Here is a 15,661-nt window from a genome sequence, read left to right on the forward strand (position 1 = left end):
TTCCAAACTTCAGGTGCATAGGAGGCAATTGAAACTATGATGGGTTGGGTGAGGCACACCTTAGTCCTCAAAGTAACATCTTGGCTTCTTGACACTTTAAAGAGATCTTGTGCAAATAGATTTGCTCAATGCACTAAGTCCTTTGATTTCTTCATTGTTGCTTCCATGAAATTTGACAGTGGACCTAAGCAAAATGAAATCCTTGCCAGTTTCAATCTTCTCTGTTTATCATGATGTTGTTTGTGAGTCCACTTGTGAGGATCTGGGCTTTCTTTACATTGAGTTACACTTCATACTGAAGCCTGCAGTCTTTAATGTTCATCTGTAATTGCTTCAAGTCTCCTTGCTGCAAGCAAGCCTATCCTGAGATGTGTTGTCTATGAATCTCAGGCTAGACTTATTAACAACCCCTTTCTTAGACCCTCATAAATAGTTTCTTTATTAAACTCTTCAATTATATCTGTGAGGTGTTCCATGTATTTCTAATTAAAAATCTATTATGATAATAGTTAGATAAACATTTTTTCATGAGTATATACAAAGGGGCAGCCAAAAGTTCATGGGGAAAGTCCATTACAGTTTCATTCAATTTTTTCACAAAATTTTAGAAGCCCCATGTGTTTATTAAATCCGAAATTCTCGTGGTAATACCCACTGTTGATCAATTCAATGTCTTTGTGTCTGGAATGGTCACTAAAGGTGTAGCAAAATGCCAACCACAGGATAAAAGATCTTGCTTTTTGTCTAGATCTAATTGACTCCATCTACCAAAGTGTTCTCTTAATTTTTCCACTAGTCCTGACAAAGGCCGGGACTATTTAAGCGACTCCACCCCAATGCCAGGAATTCAGAGCTTGCATATCTCAGCCCTACCCTTCTGCTCTGATTCTGAGAACTGCACTCCTTTGTGCCTGTTTTTATTTTCTTGTGTCTTTGTTCACCTCTTATCATAACCTACCTCATTACAAAAGGTTGTTTATTTTTACAGTTCCAGCTGCCAAGAATGAGTTACTTGACCATGAATCCCAGCCAAATAGAGGGGCTGCTATCAGGTAATTTCCCTGGCTGTTGCAGCTGACCTGTCTGAATTTATAGCACCACTCCTTAAAGTATCTTCCTTCTAGATAGTTCTCTCTCTCTCTCTCTCTCGCTCTCTCTCTCTCTCTCTCTCTCTCTCTCTCTCTCTCTCTCTCTCTCTCTTTCTCTCTCTGTCTGTGTTTTCCTTCTGGACCCCTAGTGTTACTTTCTACCCACACCACTTTCACCATACTCTACTCTTTGGGCCTGTATATTTTGTATATAATGGAAAAAATTTAAAATACCAAAAAATCCCTGATCTTATGGCAACTCCTCCACAATACAGCCATAAAATCTAGGAAGAAGCAAAATCTTTAAAAGAAATAAAACTAAGGAAATAAATGCATGTCTAAACACATTTCCTGAATGCTGGGAAGCTCTCTGATTTCTCCCCCTGCTAAGACTACCATCATCTTTAATATACATACCTTGCAAGCATCTGAAAGTGCCGTATTGAATTATTTAGTGTGATTTAGCAGGGCTATTTGTTCTGTGTTAGACCTGTTTGGAATGAAATAACAGGGAGGACATAAGGCAGGCACAGAGGAGGACAATTATGGGCAAATCACACTCAGTTTCTTTCATCATTCTTTGCTTTCCTTCATGCCAGGAGCTATTTCAGTTTAGCTATAATATGCACATTATATTTACTTCGATGAACTACAAAATTCACATAATACATATCCCTATACTTGCAAAGATATAAGTGAACCCTTCACAAATAGCTATGTCAAACTCAATCGCATTGGCCTCTAAAAAAAAGAGGAATAGTGTTTTCCTAAAGGACATGTTATGAATACCCAGTGGATACACAGGAACTATGAAATCTCCCATCAAAAGAAATGGAAAGCAGAGAGAGGCTGGGGAGCTTAGAACTCAAAAGACTAGGGCCATTCCAATTTCTTCTGTGATGTCCTATGACGTGGACGTGGCTGGTTTCCTGATGGGCATGCAATGTGTTTGATTCTTTGGCATGTAAATTCCACGTTATGCAGGATAATATTCTCATCAAGGACTGCCACTCTTAAATCGGACAGTCCTGGGATCGAATTCTAGCTCCTTTACCTGTCAACTCTGTAAGCATTTGCAAACTACTTGATTTTATTAAAGCTTACTCACCTGGTGGTGCAAAATTGGTGTGCCCTACACCCTTAGTGGAAAGGTTGGCGGTACAAACCCACCCAGCATCTTGGTCAGAGAAAAGCCTGGGAATCAGCTACTGTTCAAATGACAGCCTAGAAAACTCCACGGAGTGGTTCTACTCTCTCCAATGGTGTCCCTGTGCATCATAAATGGACTCAGTGGCACCTAACAATAGTTACCTCAAATGGAAAGTTGAGATACAATTGAGTATTAGCACTCACTCAAAAGGTGATTTGGGACTTAAAGGAAATAATGCACAGGAAACACAAAGCATGGTTAACACGACTGAGTACTTTGAAGTTGGTGTTTTGACATGGAACTGCTGGTTGGCAGCAGCCAATTATCTTATTTGATCCTAAAATCTCCATTCTGATAAAACCCAGTTTCAGCCTTATTGTTATCTCCTTAACATCTAACTGCTCACCTGGAATTCTCAATTACAATGCACCATAACAGAAGCGTCTGAAGTAGGATGAGAATTTTCTGCTTTAAAAAGTTCCTCCTGGTTTATTATCTAGTTTTTAAACTGAAGGAAAAAGACCAAACCTCCTTCCCACTGGTAGCTATAATCATGACTGTAACCTGATCCTGTAAAAGACTAAGGCAATTTGAAAGCACAACTGAACCAATAAACAGGGCCCTAGGTTTCCCCAGATATACACTTGATCATGTATGTCATCATATATGGAAGAGCCATAATCCCTAAATGTGAAAAAAAAAAAAAAAGAAAACCAACGCCCCAAACTTCAGGGAACATTTTTCAAAATGTTCATTCAATTTACCAAAAGGAGAAGACTAGCTTTTATTTTAAAGACCTTCGTAAGCTTTGGACCAGTCATTCAGAGACTTAAAGTTATAAATAGTTGCATAACATCTTAAAATTTACCAAGATCTTTCACATATATTAAATTACCAGGAACAGAAAGTAAGATAATTGTTCTCTTTTTACCTATACTAACACAGACAAGGAAATTGAAAAGCTACATTTTCTCGTTGAATAATGAGAATAGTTGAACAAATAGTTACCAAATGATTATATACAGGGACCCAGAGTTGAGTTATACCAGCTGACATTACAGACAGTATGTCTACCTCACTCCCTTATATTCTATTAAGAGCTCACAGTCTATGTAGCACATTCGAGCAGAATAGGAGCTAAAACTTCATAGGGGGGATGCTAGATTGAACTATGAGGGAAGTCCTCATTGATAAGGAGACACAGCAAACACCTAGGGGAACAAACTGTGCATCTGTCTGAAGGAAGAGGATTCGTGTAGAGACAGGGCAAGGGCAAAGCCCATGTGACAAGTACATGCTTGATGTGTCAATAATTATCTTGACGGCCCACAGGAGTGATGCAGAAGGCGTCACCCAAACCAACTGTTTGCCATTGAGTCAGTTCTGACTCATGAAAACCCCATGTGTGTCAGAGTAGAACTGTGCTCCATAGCAGACGCAATGGTTTGTTTTATGGAAGGAGATCACCACATCTTTCTTCCGAAGAGTCTCAAAGTGGAGAAGAATCTCTAAACTTTGGGTTATCCGCCAAGTGTACTAACTGCTCATACCATGCAAGAACTGGAGAGGTATCGAAGAGACCGATACTGTCTTGTGGGCAATAAAAAAGACATGGAATCCTTACTCATACCTTGCATGATATGTCTCAGCTAGTGGCAGATTTGGGTATCAACTTGAATCTTCCACGTCAGTACTAAAGATGATGACACATAAAGAGGCTTTCTTAGATAAGGGCTGGCTGTCATCCTTCAGTACCACCACAAAGACCCACCCAACTTATCTCTTCAACTGTTTTCACAACCAGGAGAGATAAAATATGATCCATCTGTTGGATTTAAATACTGAAAATCCGACCCAAATTCTATGGCCTCCTGTCCTGAAAGTAAAGGATGACAAAGTGACCACAGAAGAGATGTTCCTCCCACTGGAGTTACTTATCCAAAGTCAGCTCTACTTCATATGCTGCAAGTCTGTCCAGTCATGGCATATGAGGAGCCAATTAATCCTCTTCTTTTCCTCTGTCTGCAAAGCATAGACACTGGTGTTATTGATGGTTTCAAAGCCAACTGTGTCCCACGCAAAAAATTGAGGGAATAAATGTGTACCTGTCTTGGTCTCTTTGACAGTAACTTAATAAGTGTGTTAGGCCATGAAAAGAAGCAAATCTAATGACACTCATATATGTATAAGAAAGAGGGTTTTTTTTTTATCAAGAAGTAATTATACATCAAGAAAACATCCCAGGCCAGTCCAGCTCAAGTCCATAAGTCTGATTCTAGTCCATACGTCCCTCTTCTGACTCACACAGCCACATGCAATGATGCAGAATGCATGAAGATCACAGGTTGGTGGGTGCAAAGTCATGTGGATCCAATGGCGGTGGTAACATCACAGAGCTCTGGCAGCCATCAAGGTCAGCCAGCAGGAAGGTGAAGGCAGAGGGAGATAAGGGGAGGTTTCCAGGGCCCTTGTTATAAGAAGGCCATGCCCACAAGGAGGCGTCGTTAAGCTGTGGCCTTATTGACAGGTTAAACACCTACCCCCCTACATTTTTATACATCTGCAAGTTGCCATGAAGTTATGTAACTACCACAATATGCCAATAAGTATTCATTAAGCCATTCTACATCCTCAGTCTTGATTATGCACAACTGAACATAAAAAGAAGTAAGATACCCAGGTTCTGACCTCGAAGACCTCATGATTCTGCTCCAGAAAAGACGGAATCTCCATAGCAACGACTAAAGGTTAAGGGCCTTAAAACTAAACACAGGTTCGTCTCTGAGGAGCCATTGGTTAATATCGACTGGGTTTCAAGCTTCTCTGAATTAGTAGGAAGCCATTTCTAATATTTGCCTTTGTCCTGATTTCCCACTTGAAATTATATAAACTCAAGGTGTTTTTCTTTCTATTTTAATCTCTTCTCACTTGTTGCCGTCAAGTCCATGCTGACTCGCAGCAACACTATTGAGCAGAGTAGAACTGCCCCTGTGGGTTTCCAAGACTGAAACTCTGTGCCCATCCTTCTGCCTCAGAGCTCTGGATTTTGAACTGCAGTGGTTTTGAACTGCTGGCCTTGCGGTTAGCAGCCTAACTGGTAATCACTATGCTATTGGGGCTCCCCTCTTGGAGTTTAAAAAATGAAAAGGTAAAAGAATGCCAAAATCATTTAGTCTCCTCGAGATGATGAGATATTCCCAGAAGTAATACATACATGTACATTTCAGTAAAGCAAGACAAGCTACTGCCTTCTAGCGATTTCTGAAAATGTTCCTATACCCACCCCACCTAGATCTTTCCCACTGGTTCGACCAAAGTGATTCAAATTTCCACTTTGGTCTCATTTATTAGTTGTGAATATGTTTATTGAAAGTCCTTGTTAAAATGAAGTAGGGTAGGGTTGTTAAAATGCAAGCAAGTTATCAAGAAGCAGGAATCCCTTAGCTGATTAGCATGGATGAATGGAGCATTTTTGTGCTGGAGAGAACAGGTCTTACTGCTGAGATTACTTTCGAAGGTAGATTTTAGAGAGGGAGATAGCTGTTTGAGAACACTGGAGTAAGAGAATCCGGAATCAAAGATCAGAAAGTGTTCATGGGGTAAGATAAGAACACTTAGAGGGTGGAGTGCTCAGCAGACAAAAGGGAATGGGAAGGGAGCTTCAGAGACCCGGAGACGACTCTCCACATCTCCGAGGGCTTCTCCAGCGTTGCTTCTAGACTAGGAATGCACAACAGTGAGGGGCCTTGGGGATTCCCTTCCTCAGCGCCTCTGTGTCCTGTATACGGAAACCAGGACTAGATCATGGAGTGACGTCCCCAAATCCAGTTAACGAGTGAGTGGCAGACTAAGGAGTAGAAATTTAGATTCCTGACTTTACTCATTCTGCTAAACTGAAAGGGGGAGCGTGGAGGCTCACCTCTAAATTGGGATCTTTGGCTCGGGGTCTCCAGCTCTTCTTTGCAAGGTACTTTAGTGTTCTTTTCTCCTGGCTTGTCCAAATGTTGATTTAAGAGAGAGAGCGGCAGAGAGGGAGAGAGAGAGAGAGAGAGAGAGAAAAGAGACAGAGAGAATCATCAGCTGGGTGGTTTACGTGAGGATTAGGAAGCAAAGATACTTTTACCTTCATTAGGAACATCTTGATATATATATATATATAGTTTTGTTTATTAAATTAATAATTTTATTGGGGGGTCTTACAAGTCTTATAGTATAAATATAAATCTTCTTAGTAGAAAGAAATTATTTAGGAAATGTTGATGGCAACATATGTACAAGTGTGCTTAAAATACTATTGAATGATGGATCGTCATAAAATTTGTAAGAACTAGATATTTAAGAGCAGAAAAGTGCTTCTGCATCAGAGAGTGGTGCAATATGCAGACACATTTTCTCTTGTCTTCCCACACTCTCATCTTAAAAATAATACCAGACAGTACTAGACATCCAAGACAGCCAGCTGAGTCAGGAGGAAGTGTTGTTCAAACAAGGAGGGACTCGGCAGGGTAAGTCCCTAACAAATAAGCCCTGGTGACAAATGGGGCAGAGAGCCATGGCCGTATTTGTCAATGTCTCCCAAACAGATGGGTCTAACCCACAAACATTATGAAAGGTTTCCTGATACGGTTGGTGATTGATTCAGCTTTGTGGAAGAATAGTGTTTGATAAAAACAGCTAAGAAAGATAAAACACGTCCCACTTAATTTTCTTCTTCTTTTTTAACTGAAGGACAGTATTATAGTGCAATGAAAAGGGAATGGAGTTCAGAATCATATGACACTGCTTTTTTGTTTCATTTTGTTTTGTTTGATTTTGAAATTCTTAGCCCCAATATACAGAAAAGGGTAATCTGACAAAAGAATTGTGAGATGGGAAAACACAAATTTTATTTGGTTTCTGTCTTTATCTATGATCTGTGTCTTTCAGAGACCGCATCATATCTTGGTTAAAGGCAGTGTTAAGAAGCTAAGTCACCACCCATCTGTCAGTTTGGCATGTAGTGGGGGCTTCCAGATTCCTCTGATGCCGGAAGCCTAGCAACCAGTATTTCAAACAGGAGAAAGCTCACACACAGTGGACAGGTTTCAGGGTAGCATCCAGACTAAAACAAACTAGGAAGAAAGGCCTCATGATATAATTCCAAAAATTGGCCAATGAAAACTATGGATCATAACAGAGTTTGTCCAGTGTCACGCTGGAAGATGCACCTCTTCTATTAAGAGGGACTCAAAATACACAGCGGGCAAAACAGCCTCAAGCTCCCCAATGATTGTGAGATGGTGTAACCTCATAAGGTTGTCGTGAGACAGACAACTCAATGACAAGTAACAAGAAGAAGCTTAGAATATGTGGATTCATATAATTTCTTGGTCATTGAATATATTACCGAGAAGAACAACACCTGGAATTTTTAGATAGAAAATCTGGAAGCCATTCAAGTTAAAACTAATGAAAGTGATAAGATATAATTTTTCAATCTTATGTGGGAGAGATGTCATGAATAAGTTGAAGATAATAGACTGAAACTAAATATTTACAATTCAAGAGTTAATAGTTCTACTTTACCAAAAGGTCTAAATAATGATAAAATGTCTTAAAGTCAACAAAAAGGATAAAAAGATTTGAACAATTTATAAAAGCCCTGTAAATAGTTATTATCCATATGAAATGATTTTCATTAATAGCAAAAGAAATACAAAATAAACAATGAGGTATGATTTTCCCTATCAGACTGGAAAAATAAATAAACAAATGCCAGGACTGGGTGTTTTAGCTGTCAAAAGGGAGAAAATGTTTTGTAGAAGAATATAGTATTATCAACCTTGCTTATATTCTTAAAATACTACTACAGAAAGGATTATGGGCACATCCAATGACAAATAGACAAGTGTACTTGCTACAATATTAAAATTAGAATAAATTTAAATATTAATTTCCTAGGGCATTTTTAGCCTCAAATAGCATTAAAAACATTTTAATAGCTTTTTTAAAAACACATTTTATTATCTCACGTGTGAAGATTTCATTGGAAGAGCTCTTTGAGTGTTGGCTATTTCGTTTATTAAGGACACAATGAAGCACATCTGTTACTGCCGTCTTCATTTCTCTGTGTGACATGTGAACTTTTGCTTACAATCACTCCTCTCAGAGACCTAATGTGGTACCATAAATCCAGACTTCACACCAAGATCTGAGCACAACAAGGATGGCCATCTTTGTTTGTTTGCTGTACCAATGGAAACATCTTCCCAAGACCTTCTGCCACACTTCCTTTGGTCAGAATTGCATCACACGAATGCCTGGCAAGGAAATCAGGACCCCTTCCCAGCTTGGTTTAAGAAAGGAAATGACTTCAGAGCAGTAAGTGGGCATCTTCATGTCCCTGAGCTCTCATACCGGATATACCACAAGTGGGTGCTTTAATGAACAGAAATGTACTTTCTCACACAGTTAGGGGACTACCAGTTCAGGGCAGGGAGATTTCTAGGGTAACATCCTTGTCTCTTTTCAGCTTCTCTTCCCTAGTTCCTTGGCAAGGAATCCCACGTGGTAGCAATCTTCCCCTGCATATCCACACTTGCTTCTGTACCTAAACATCTCCTTTTCCATGGGGGTGGGGGGGAGGCTTCAAAAGGCTAGCAGGAAAAAGATACACTACCTTTTCATTTTTCTATGAAAATTTCGAAGTTTCCTGGGAGCCCTGATGGCGTAGTGGTTACAAGTTAAGCTGTGATTGTCAAGGTCGACAGTTCAAAACCACCAGCCATCCTGAGGGAGAAAGATCGGCCTTTCTACTCCCATAAAGAGTTACAGTCTCAGAAACTGATAGAGATAGTTCTACCCTGTCCTATCGGTTCACTTTGAGTCAGCATTGACTCAATGGCAGTGAGTTTGTTTTTTGTTTTCGGTATCTTGAAAGTGGTTGACTTAACGACAGAACCTACAAGATGAAAACTTGTAACAAAGAAAACCCAAGTCCCAGATGGAATTATTCACAGCTGCGTAGGATTAGGTTTTACAACACATAGTTATAACACATAATTAAATTCATAACAGTGTGTTACTCAAACTACATCTGAAATCTACCTAAAAGGAATAGAGACAGACATGAAATGAAAATATTTCATACTAATTGGGTGGGGAAAAAAGTAGAACTGTTGAATAAATTTATTTTGAAATAAATAGTTATCATAGGAGGGATTCTCCTGAGATGACAAATTTAACTTGAATTTCAGAACCTTGATACAAAAAAAAAGGTAACTCCGCTCCAGGTACTGATGCAAGGACCGAGATTCCTCCATGTCACTCACGCAGCATGGACAGCTGCACAGATACTGCACTGTCAGCCTTGGGAACGGGTGTATCACTCCCCTTAATCAGGACACAGTTACCCAGCTCCAACTACAACAGAGCCTGGGAATATAATTGGTGTGCCCAGCAAAGAGAAGCAAAATCCTGGTCTGCTTAACCTATAGCTTTGTCTCTGTCTAAGGGATTTAAAATATTATTGCTTTCACTTTGTACATCTGATCATTTTGGGGGGAAGAGAGAGCAAAGCAGTTTAATAACCTGGTAAATTAAACTTTTTATGTGTAAGCAGGAGGGGAATCAGTCCCTGGTCCTGCCTGGTACGTAGTTTTACCTAGGCCCGATGTTATTTCATCCTACTTTCTTTACATGGAAACCCCCTCTCTCTTTTTCCTTCATGATGAGGCCTTTGCCAGAGAAGAAAACTCTACTCTAGAGTGTAGGCTAATGTCTTAGAGCATCTTAAAAGATCGAGGATCCAGAATCAGTGTGGCAAAAGAAGCCCTGACATTCTCACTAGAAATCTTAATAACGCATATGACTTTTAACATGTGTTAGAAAATTTAATGGAAAAAAAACAGTTGCTGTTGAATAAATTTGGATTCATCAGGACTCTTACGTGTGCTGAGCTGAACTCTGTGCCATCAGTGTTATATGGGTAGGATCTCTCCAGTCCTTTCTTCCCAGGGACCTCTGTGTGGTGACCAATCTTTCCATTTGTTGTTGATTACTTAATGGCTTGTTCCACCCCGGAACTCCAGAAGATTAGTACGAGTCATGTATGTGATCATCTGCTAGTTTATCTAAAATCAATCCTGCTCAGAAAAGAGGACTTATTTCAGTCCGGGGGTTTCTAAAACTTTTCATTCCCTTCCCCCTTTGTTCATAGCAGAATAAGCACAGAGTAGGTGAAGAGGTAAACACACAAGTAGACAATTAGACCTTGATAGTGGTAATTGAAAATCAGAAGATAATGCAGTGGGAAATATTTGCATGGGGTATCTATATCAATTACTAAAAAAACCAAACTCATTGCCATTGTGTCAATGTTGATGCATAGTGACCCTATACGGCCTGGTAGAACTTTCCCTGTGAGTTTCTAAGAATACAATTGTTAACAGGAGGGGAAAGCCCTGTCTTTCTCCCATAGAGCATCAGGTGGCTTTGAACTGCTAATCTTGTGGATCCCAGCTCAATTTGTAACCACTATTCCACCAGGGCTTCTAAAGCAATAGCAGAGAAATAAAATTATCCTAAACTGAGCAGCCTGATGATATTCCATAGACATGATATTTCATTTTTGCATTAATAGACTAAGAAATAGAAATAAAGCAAAGTGTTCTAGGGACCTTTGAGAGAGAGAAAGTGCCTAGAGGAATACAAATTGAGTGGTCTTCAAAGGACAGTTCCACAGACCACCTGATGGCCTGTCACTTTGAGATAAAGTCATAGAGATAAAGTCACTTTGAGATAATTCATAGATAAAGTCAATGAATTAGAATTCATTGTTGTTGACTGTTGTCCAGATATACAAATGGTTACCAGGAGCTAGTTCCCACTCAAAGCAACCTTATGTACAACAGAACAAAACCCTGCTGGCTCTCAGCCAACCTCACACGTATTCTGATGTTGGAGCCCATTGATGAAGCCCCTGGGCCAACCCATCTCCTTGAGCATCTTCCTCTTCTCCAATGACCCTCTACCAAATTAGAAGTAAGTCTGGTGGACCTGGAAGACTATGACGTAGCAACCCTCCCTCTGATCCCCACCATTGCTGGCACTGATCTTTCGCTAAAATCAGATTTCACCTCTCTCAAAGGTTTCCATGGTACTTCTTTAATCCACACACTGTTTTGATACTTGAGGATAGATTGGCTCTTATGCTTCTTCACATTATACGATTACTCTTCGTTATATATTGCATAGGTCATATATTGCACGGCATCATTTGAAGACAAAGCAAGTGCAAGCACATCTGGAAATTTATAACATAGAACTATTTTACTTCATTAAAAAAGTGCCATCATTTAGATAGGCCCTGATACTGGACGAGAACTCATGACAACACTGAGCATTGTGTACAGAGTTTTCTCTAGGACTCATCTGGTTTGTGCTCTGTGCAGCCCAAGCGTTTCGCTGACAATTGAACTCTGCTTCCACTCCCTTTATTTCCAATAGTCTTGTTGGTTCCATTCACCCAGATTTGTCGCACCCTCAAGTTGAGATAAGCACACATGAGCTCACTTGGTTCTACTGCCCAGAGCTTAGACCTAGAGCTCTTGTGAAAGTGAAGAATAGTCTCTTCCCATAGCCACCTCTGGAATGTCAGTGTCTCATGGTTCCTTTAAGATTCATTCTGTTAGAAGATCGAATTAGCTGGTCTATTTGGGTTCACAAGGCATCCCTGGTGGCATATTGGGTTACATGTTGGGCTGCTAATTGCAGACAAAAAGGAAGCATTCTATTCTCAGAAAAAATTATGAGAAATATACAGAGGCAACTCTATCCTGTCCTAGAGGGCCATTATGAAGTATTTTTTTCTTAAGTATTTCAGTTCACATGCCACCAGAACCCAGTGCTTCTACACTCAGCCTTGTTGGCATTCCCAGGTTCTGCTAAACTGGTGGAGAAGATCTGGATGATGCAAACGGTGAACATGTTTGGCTGCTAAGAGAGTAGTTGGAGGGTTGAGACCCTCTGGAAGTGCCTTGGAAGAAAGGCAATGGTGAGCTACTCTTCAAATCCAGGTGTTAAATAATCAATAGGACACAGTTCTTTGTTGACATAAATTTACACCTGGTTTGTGAAGAACATCCCAGCTGCTACTTTGCTGGAAAACCAAACCCACTAAGGCATCAGACTTCGAATCTCCATCCCTCCACCAACAATCTTTGCAAAAATGAGCAGTAGGCCCCAACCTGCAATTCCTCTAGTGTTTAGCCAAAGCTACACCTGCCTTTGATGGACAATAAAAAGGAAGAGCCATGTTGCTCTATAGACCCATTTTACTAGGGTCACTTCCCTGTGGTACACATGATGATCCTAGATGATCCATCTTCTGAAAATCATTAAGTATTGCCCACAACTCCCATTGTATCCCACCTCTTAACACCATGACGTCTTTTACAAAAAAGAAGACAAAGGAGAGAGGCAAAGATTTTCTTCTGAGCAGCAAACCAATGCAGATGGGCCAAACTCTCAGATAAATGGAAAAACAGGAGAAAATAAATGTGGAAACTTACCACACATAATAGACCCAGGTAGCTTCGGGATAATATTTTCTTTTAAAACTATTCATTACACTTGTCCAGGGACCTGAAAACTATTGCTCTATAGCCAAACCGAGCAGAGGAAAAATGTTGGATTTCAGACGGATTCATTTCCCTATTCAAATAGCGCTCAATAACTAAAGTAAACATTGAAAAGCACACACGGTGCTCCAGGCACTCGGAGAAGATGTTCAAAGTATGGCTTCCTCCAGGCAAATGATACAAGGAGGTTGTGGTGTCCTCTGAGTAGGGTTGGATGAGTAACCACATCAAAACAACCAGGCATTCGACCAGAGAAAGATAAAGATTTACAGCTTTGAAGTGCTAAACAGCTCACCCAGAGTAGAAATTGACTCAATGGCATTGGGTTTTGGTTATTTAGGGGCAGTGGGGTCTGTACCAGTGGTGTTTATATTATTCACAATTATGATCAACAGAAGATACCGCATATTGAGTGACACTGTGGGTAAGAAACCTGGCACTAGAGGTAGAGATCATCCTGGGCGTCAGCCAAGCACTCCATCTAATACGCTCTTACTCACCGAAGACACTCAAGTATCTTCTTGTTTTTATGCCTCATTTTCCTATTTATCAAGTGGAGATGATAGCAGTACCTGTTTCCTTAGTTATGGGCTTTCTAAATACTTAATATTATTAGGTTAATAATTAATACCTCATGATTTTTGGAGGATGAGAATTAAATGAGATAATAAACATCTTTTAATTAAAATATTTTAAGCGACTTGCAATGTAACCCATGGTGATGAAGTCAACTCTGACTCATAGCAATACTGTGAGTCAGACCCATTCCCCGACAAGGTTTCCCAGGATGTAAATAAACTATTTACATCCCAGGGTGTAAATTTATGGAAATAAGCTGCCACCTATTGCTCTTGAGGAGTCCTTGATGGGTTTGAGTCACTGACCTTTAATACGGTGGCAGAGCACGTAACCACTTCTCTACCAGGACACTAGCCTTACACATAGATATCCAATAGACTGCTGTTAGGGTTACAGCATGCCTTTCTCTCTTCTGTCAGGATGAACTTGTGCATAAGTCTATTTTGTTCATTCACAGTGATCAATGCTATGGCTATTTGGCATTTTAAAATCATCCATCTCGTGTTAGGTAAATTTTACCGCAATTTAATTTAATTCCTTTAAAATTTCTTTAAAGGAAACAAGCTACAAGGAATAGCAGGGAGATCAAAAGGGAACAAACGTCGACCTCAGAATATCCACAAGAAAGCAAAATATTGCAATGCACAAAAATTATGATAAAAAATTAGCACCAAATAGCTTAACTAAAGAAGGGTTGCCGTCTCAAAGTACAGTTGACCATAATGACGCAGAAGGAGTAAAGCCTTCAGGCCATTCATTTGCTAATGGGGCGTGGCTCAACTGGAGAAGAAATAGATGCAAACATCAATTAATTATTGGAACTCAGAATGTATAAAGTATGAATCTGGGAATGAAAGTCATTACAAATGAAATGCAAAACATAAGGATCAATATTGTAGGCATTAATGAGCTGAAATGGACTGGTATTGGCCATTTTGAACCACAGAATCATACGGTTTTCTATCCTGGGAATGGCAGAGTCAAGAGAAATGGGATTGGAGTCATCATCGAAGGACAGTTCAAGACCTATCTTGAAGTCCAGTGTCATCTATGATAGGATAACACATATCCTCATACAGGAAAATGTATCGATACAACTATAATTTAACTTTATACACCCACTAAGGCTAGTTCCACCCATGTCTTCAGTTTGAAATTTATCAAACATGCAATCAAGATAAATTGGTAATTATTGGTGATTGGAATAAAGAAATTGGAAACAAAGAAGAAAGAACAGCAGGTTGGAAAATAAGGTCAGGGACTCAAATCCATCGACTGCTCCTCACAAGAAACATGTCTTGGGGATCGATACAAAACTGGAGATCACATAATGGAAGTTTGCAAGACCAACCAATGATTCCTTCATCACAAATACCTTTCTTCAACAACAGAAATCAAATCGACCAAGTCTATGGGGAAAAGATCATAAACTCAACATTATCATTTACCTGGCAGAGGGCCAACGGTGGGACAGACTATCAGTTGATCATCTGCAAGTTTGGGTTTAAGTTGAAGAAAATGAAAATAACTCCATGAGAGCCCCAAGAAGAGCTTGATTCGATCCTACCTGAACATCTACAACATCTGAAGGACAGATTTGGCGCATTCAACACTCATGACAGAAACCTGATGACGTATGGAAGGCAGGAGGAACTTCAGACATAAGGAAAACAAAAAGAGATCAAAGTGAATGGCAGACAAGACTCTGAAGCTTGCTTTTTAATTTAGAGCAGCTAAAGCAAATGGAAGAAATGAAGTTAGAAAAACAGAACAGAAAAATTCAAACGGCAGTCTGAGAAGATAAGCAAATTATTATAACAAATATGTGCAAAATGTGAGGAAATGCACAGCATATCTTAAACTGAAAGCACAATAAAATTGTAACCTACATGTGGCAACACTGAGAGATTCTTTGGGAAAAATATCGAATGATGCAGCATGAATAAATATAAAATGGACAAAATACAGGGTCACTGAACCTAAAAGAACTAGTCACTACTCAACCACTTCAAGAGGTAGCAAGAAGTCCAAGGTGCATTGAAAGCATTAGCCAAAATCAAGGCTTCAGGATGTGACATAATACCAATAGAAATGCTTTTCTATGCCAAGGCAGTTACTTAGCCAACTGACTGAAAAAGATCCATATCTGTACCCATTCCAAAGAAAGGTGACCCAACGTAATGCATGACTTTTGAACAATATCAGTATCATCACAGACAAGTAAA

The sequence above is a fragment of the Tenrec ecaudatus genome, chromosome 5, assembly GCF_050624435.1.
Source record: "Tenrec ecaudatus isolate mTenEca1 chromosome 5, mTenEca1.hap1, whole genome shotgun sequence".
NCBI lineage: Eukaryota > Metazoa > Chordata > Mammalia > Afrosoricida > Tenrecidae > Tenrec > Tenrec ecaudatus.